This window comes from Marmota marmota, unplaced genomic scaffold, assembly GCF_001458135.2.
Source record: "Marmota marmota marmota unplaced genomic scaffold, marMar, whole genome shotgun sequence".
Lineage (NCBI taxonomy): Eukaryota > Metazoa > Chordata > Mammalia > Rodentia > Sciuridae > Marmota > Marmota marmota.
In genome coordinates this window covers 12,353,934-12,360,802 of record NW_026000005.1, presented here as the reverse complement: position 1 = coordinate 12,360,802, position 6,869 = coordinate 12,353,934, and positions in this window count along the sequence as shown.

Sequence of the window (6,869 nt, the reverse complement as noted above, 5' to 3'; positions counted from 1 at the left end):
GATTGAGCAGGTCCCATAATAACCATCTCATTATTAATGGCTCTTAAATCTTGCAATAATCTCCATTTACCAGATTTCTTTTTGATGACAAAAATGGGAGTATTATGGGGAGATACAGAAGGTTGTATATGTCCTTCCGCTAATTGTTGTTTGACCAGGTCATGGGCTGCTTGTATCTTTTCTTTAGTCAGGGGCCACTGAGGAGGTCCAGCTGACCTAGTTAAGATAATATTTCATTCTGTGTAAGTTATTAAGAGAATAAAATATGTCACCAAAAGCTCAGTTAGATATAGAAACTCTCTGAAAGACCAAACTCTAAGAAACCAGTAAGAGAGAACAGTTCACTTTCTAGTGACAGCTTGTCACTTTCCAAAAGAAATGTCTCTGCTTAGTCTCAGGGTACCAGATACTGACTCTGTCCTGAAATGCCCTACAACTCTAAAGTCACTCAGTTCTGGGTTTTTGGAAAACCACATTTGTAGAGACACATGTTCTATTGTGATCTCTACATTTCATGTAGTTTCCCAAGACAAATAAAAATAATTGACAAACCCTAAGTGTCAATCCTCAATGTGGAACCACCACAATGGGCAACAGACATCCCACTGCCCCTGAAGGCAGTGACCAATGGTGTGACATAGTTCTGTGGGCATCTCGCCATCTCTGGAGGAAGGAACCAATGGAATTCTGAGGAGAGGTCAGTGGAGATTTGCTCACCAGGTCATCGTGCTGATTATATTCTTGTTTGGGCCCACCTTTCTTGTCATGTGAGCCAATGGCAACCTGTACTTCATGAAACCAGGCTGTGCTTTCAACTGATTTTCATGCAGATCTTGGCTTGGCCTTAGAAATTTAACTGTAGAAACAGATAAACAATGTTTTCGTGTAAAATGCATGCCTTTCTCCTGTTCTCTCTTCCCCTCCTACTTGTTCTCCTTTAAATGAAACAGACTAAGAACTTAACCAAATCATGTTTGTCCCTTTCCTGCCTAAAATACAGAGCTTAAATAAGCACACATTTAAACAACCCAGCAGTTTCAGAACCCAAAATTTCAGTGTTCTTATCCCCCATAAATGGCTCTCCAGGAAGTGGTCCAACCATGTTGATTTGAGCCACTTCTTCTGCCTCTCTCAGTAAAACTTCATTAATACATAAAATCACCAGTGACAAATACTGTTGATATTCTGTAAACTCTATCCAGTCATATTTGAAATATAGGATCCACCCTAATTATAGGAATTGTAGGGAAAAACTATCTCTTTCTTATAAGAAAATTGGAACCAAAGAAAATATTTAATTAACCAAATCCCATTCAGGGGACATTTTTTTTCTTGAGAGTATACTTCTGATTGCTTCAATCTCAATCTCAATTTTAATTGTTGAGATTAAAGCCTAGGGAAAAATCAGGACAGCAGAAATTATCATTTCAAAACATAATGTTTGCTGGTAGATGAAATGTCTGAAACTAGGGCAGTAAGTTTGCTACAAAATAGGAAAAGATACGCTGCAATCAGGCTGAAGCAGACAGAATACAGAAATCCCTAGGGATTCACACAGTACAATCTTTTGTGGGACTATATCCACAGGTCTTCGTGTAGTCCTAGTTCCAATGCCTAAGTAACAGTTGTAAAGATGTACCCCTAGCCATATATTCCACACAAAAACGTGATTCTCAGGGTTGGCTTACATAAATGGATTATAGAGAGTTAAAGAAATATAAAATGCAGTGATTTTAACTGACAGAATGGTCCTTTAAATTCTGAAACGGTTCTCTGGAGAACTGTTCTAATCCTCAGTGAATTCCTAGTTTTTAAAAAATGTCTGAAACCATCATTATTTAATTTCATCATTCTAGTCTCATTTCCCAAAAAAAAGGTCACATAGCGCAAACACTATGGCTCTTTAAATTAAAGCAATTTAAAATCGGGTGTTAGGGGGAAATTCATTCACAGCATCCTTTCTGACAACTGCTTTAATTTAGAAAATAAAGTAGGGAAATGAAAGATGAAATGTTCTATCTAATCAGATGTCCTAACTGTCTTAAAAGTAAGACTTAGATGCTTCTATGTCCCTCACAACTTGATATCAATCACTGATGACTAGACTTGCTGTCCTTAACCAAAATTTCCATATGAAATCAAGACTGTGTACTAGACAAATATTTTCAGCCTAAAAGAATGGCAGCTGGTCTATGATTATTCATGGGAATTGAGTATATAACCCAAACAAATATGATCAGGAAGAAAGAGAAAGGTGATCTTTCCAGATACACTTAATCACTTTAGAAATGCGAACAATAGAGCAAAAGCTTTTGTGGTAAATCAGATTCTTTTCAGGAATTAAGTCATTTTCCCAGAGAGCAGTGAATAAGGTACTTGGAAGAGCCCGGTGAATGAATACTTTCGATAGAACAAGGCAATGTTTTCCAAATGTTCCTCCCAAGAACAATTGTCCCTCTGCAATATTATTGACTTTTCTTTAAAATCCATTTCAGTAGATATAGGAGCTTAAGAAATTCTCAATTTATTATTGAACTTTGCAATATTAACATGTGTTGGGACTTTCTATGAGTGAATCATAGTGTACAGTGTTCTCCAGACTGACCAAAAAACTTATTCACAGAGTGTCTGTTAGCATCTCATAGGGGTCTCCGGTGCTTAAAGGAGCAGAGTTTGGAAAATGTCATGTTTATTACAAATGAAAAAGGCCATGGAGTAGTTAGTTGCAAAATCAGAGACAAGGGACAGTCATTCTGAGCAGCCCTGTTTCCTGTGATATTGCCATCTAATCCCCAGAAGTGGCATCAAGTATCTTGCAACACCAACTTTCAAACTTCCAGAAGTCATCACAAGTGGCAGGTTCAAGCCAGTGATAAACAATTGTATTCACTGACAGCATTTGGGACCATTTCTCAAGACCCCTTCCTGTCCTGTTCCTCAAATTTTATGCAATTGTACATTTTCAGTGCCAGGACTATCTGGCTGTACATTTAATTTTCAGTTTTGTTTCTGAGCCCTGTCATTTCATCAATCAGAGCTATTCCATCTGCTAAAATGCTGACAAATCCAGCTGCTTTGTCACTTCTAATCAATTTCATTAATGTTTCCACGTTCTGTTTCAATTAGCGGCCTATTCTTTGCGCTGTTTGATGACTTGATACTACCTACTGTCCACAGATTAAAAATCAAATTACAAGATGCTTTGTCCTTGACATTAAAAGATCCTCTCTTCTTTACCAAATCATTTCTATTTAGCACATTTACCCCTCTTAAGTTAAATTACGCTCTCCCACACACTGTGAAGTAAGGGGTTCAATTGTTATACAAAGAATGGATCCATACTGGGATGTTGCTCTTGACCTTCACTTAATCCTTGTGCCCTCATTCGGAATTCAATCTTCTTTCATCTGAGTCTTTCCATTGTTGTGAATTTTTTCATCATATGACTTTTAAACACCTACTTGAAGTATTATTTACTTGACCATAATCCTCACACTTTTTTTTTAATTCATCAGACATGATACCTATGTTGTCTATTGTCTGCAATTCTTTGAAAATTGTTTAAGAGGAACTAGTCAGACAAAGCCATTCTTATTGCTGATTATATAACCACTCAAATCCAAAGATCCTCAGTAGCCATTTGAATGCCATTTATCAAGTAGATCTAATGCCTCTTCCCAATCTTTTCTCTCTTTCTTTGAAAATCAGTCTATGCTTATTTATTTTAATGGTATAACATTGTACAGATTCTTACTATTGTAACAAAATGCATAACTGGCATAGAATTTTGACTGTCCTTTCCCGTACTTTGTGTCAGAACTGACAGCATGGAGCTTTGGTAGCCTAAAGCAATACAGCAACAGTGCTATGGGTCATATTTTTAACTTTAATGACAATCTGTAATTGCCTGCAGCTTGCCTTATTTCTGATCCTGCTGATTTCTTGAGGACCTGTGATAACACAGCTAGGACTTGGCCCTCTCTTCTGGCTGGTGCCCTCTTTCATGCATTTTTATATATTTTTTTTCAGGGTTATCAGGTCTTGCAGTAAAGTAGCCAGAGTCTACAGCTCTACCCTCTTCTTCAAGGCATTCCAAGGTATTAGAATTTCCTTCTAGTCTGCAAGCTTCTGCAACTGCTACATTTTCCCGTGGCTAGCAGTAGTAAAGGTTTAAATAGCAGCAACTTTGCTTCAAATTGAACTGGCCAACACCAGCCATGAAATCCCCCTTAGCTTTAGTCTGCTTGAGACATTCAAAATTTTCAAAATACTGCTTGTCAGCATATGTTCCTCTTTCCTCCAGTATAACATTTATATTGCACTTTAGTGATGGGGCAGTTACTCCATTTCTCTTAGAAAAATTACATTCATTAAATGTTTACAATGAACATACACATGCCCATTTACTCAGCAGATGTTTACTGAACACCAACTGTGTGTTAAACATGGGCTGAGAAGGTACTAGAATTTCAACATTCAACCAGGAACAAAGCAGACCCTCATTGTCCTCCTGAAGGAGCTTCCAGTCTAAAGGGAACTTACAACAGTTAAAGAGATCAACATGATTACTAAGGAGAATGAGAGGGTCTATACATGAACTTTAAATTATAAATCATAATAAATAGGCAGCACTGAGTAGTGATAAAGAGGGGATTAGAAGCCAGATCATCTGTTTCAAACCCTGCTCCATCATTTATTATCTGTCATTGTGACACTTTACTTCACCTTTGGGTACCCTATCTGGTCATATCCATAAACTGAAGACAGTAAGTTCTATCTCAAAGGTTCGTTGTAAATATCAAATAAATTAATGTTGTAATGCTCTTAAAAGAGTATCCAGCACATGGGAATATTTGCAAAATTCAAACTAAATAACAGGTAGGAGGAAAGCACTGTGATCTGTGGAATATGTACTGCTCTGGGAGTCCACGGCCGGTGCCAGAGCCAGTGTGGAAGATGTCAAGCAAGGCTTCTCAGAGGACACTGCCACATGAAGGACTAGGGCAGCCACTGCAAGGTGAAAGATAGCGGGTGGGGTGGTGCCTTCCAGCTAGAGCTGAAATGTCCATTAAAGACAACTAAAATATCAAGGCAACAGTTTAGGGACCAGCCTGAAAAAAAAAAATTTACACTTTCAAATTCCAGAAAGCCAGAGTCAAGAATATTTATAGATTAATAATGAAGGAAATTATAAATATTGTGGATCAAGAAGAATAGTACTGCTGCTACTTTCCTGATTGCAAATTTAGGAAGTTAATTTCCCAATGAAGTAACAGAGGTTCAAAGTGAAGAGTGGCCTCTTGGAGAAACAGTTAAGATATTCTGGAGATAATGTACTTACTTTAGAAGCAGGTGCCCACCTTCCCCCACCCCAAACCCCACTCCCCAAAATAACCCAGCTGGGCAGGTTGGAACAAAGGCTCATTCTTAGGACCGAAGTTCTCCCTATCAAGTCTTCTTTGCAGGTTCCAAGAACTGAGTACAACTTAGTGGTTTATACAATCCACACTACCTACTAAAGATGAATGTCGATGGTTTAACTGTTGCCCTTCCAATCACTCATCTAAAATGGACTTCATGTTTTTCCCCAGGGTATTATTCTATTTCTATTAGGTTGACTCTTATGAAATTGTCATTTTTGTAAATAAAAAATGATTGAATTGCAGCATTTTCATATGGTGAAACCTAATATATATTATGGGAAATGATTAGTTTGTGATGATGAGTTTTGCTGAATGACAAACCACAAGGACTGCAAGAGGTCTTTCAATCTTTCAATGAATTGTCAAGTAACTTAACAGCTTTATAGTGAAAGTGGCTTTCTGCACATGCTCTGACTGCTGGAAAATCGGTCTCCTTGTTGAGATCTAAATGGTGCCTCTTTACAAATTCTGCCCAGGAGTTCCAGTTATTTTCTCTGAAGCTACCTAAAGAAGCCAGTGTCCTCTCCCACCAGGGAATTCTAGACGTCACACATTCTTAAGTTCTCATCAGCAAATTTGATGGACATTTCTCCCTTACTTTAACTCCAATTCATTCTTTCAGGTTGGGTACATTATTTCAGTTGGAGTCAATAAAAGGAGGTGCTGCTGCTGTTTTCACATACAGATATACTGTCTACACAGCTTTCCTCTAACTCCGTAGACTTGAGATACAAGTCATGTATCCCAAACTGTGACATGTTTATCAGAAAAATAGCTTTTGTTATTTCAAAGGAAGGCATTAGAATTCGAGTGTCAAAATTCTATGGTATTAAATCTATGTCACCATTCCAATCGTGCAGATGAAGTCAAGGTGGTTTGAGAGGATCCATTGCTATACCTGTGCTGAAGGCTTTGACTTTGACTGCCAACAGAGAACCAGACATGGTGGCTAAACAGTAAAGACATTTAAAATTATTTCTCATAACAAGACTGGTGGAGATAGGCAGTTCAGGAGGTCTATGATATCTGAATGAGCCATGGCATCTCTGAAATGTCCTTGGTTGTCTCATTGTCTCAAGATGGCAGCAGCAGTGCTAACAACCTTGCCCTTTGACAACCTTCAAAGCAAGAAGCAAGGAGATGGACAGAGGTAATCCTTCTTACCAGGAATTTCACACTCTGCCAGGTTGTCTCTTACAGCTCGATGACTAAAATGAATCATAGGTCTGACTTCTACACCTGGAGAGTTCTCAGACTATGGTTCCCAAAGAGCAGCATCAGTTTCACCTGTTAAGATACAAACTCTCAGACTTATTGAATCAGAAACTCAAGGGTTAGAACCTAGAATTCTGGGTTGTAACAAATTCTCCAGGCAATTTTGATGCATACCAAGGTTTTTTGTTTTGGGTTTTTTTTTTTTTTTTTTTTTTTTTTTTTGCAGGGAGG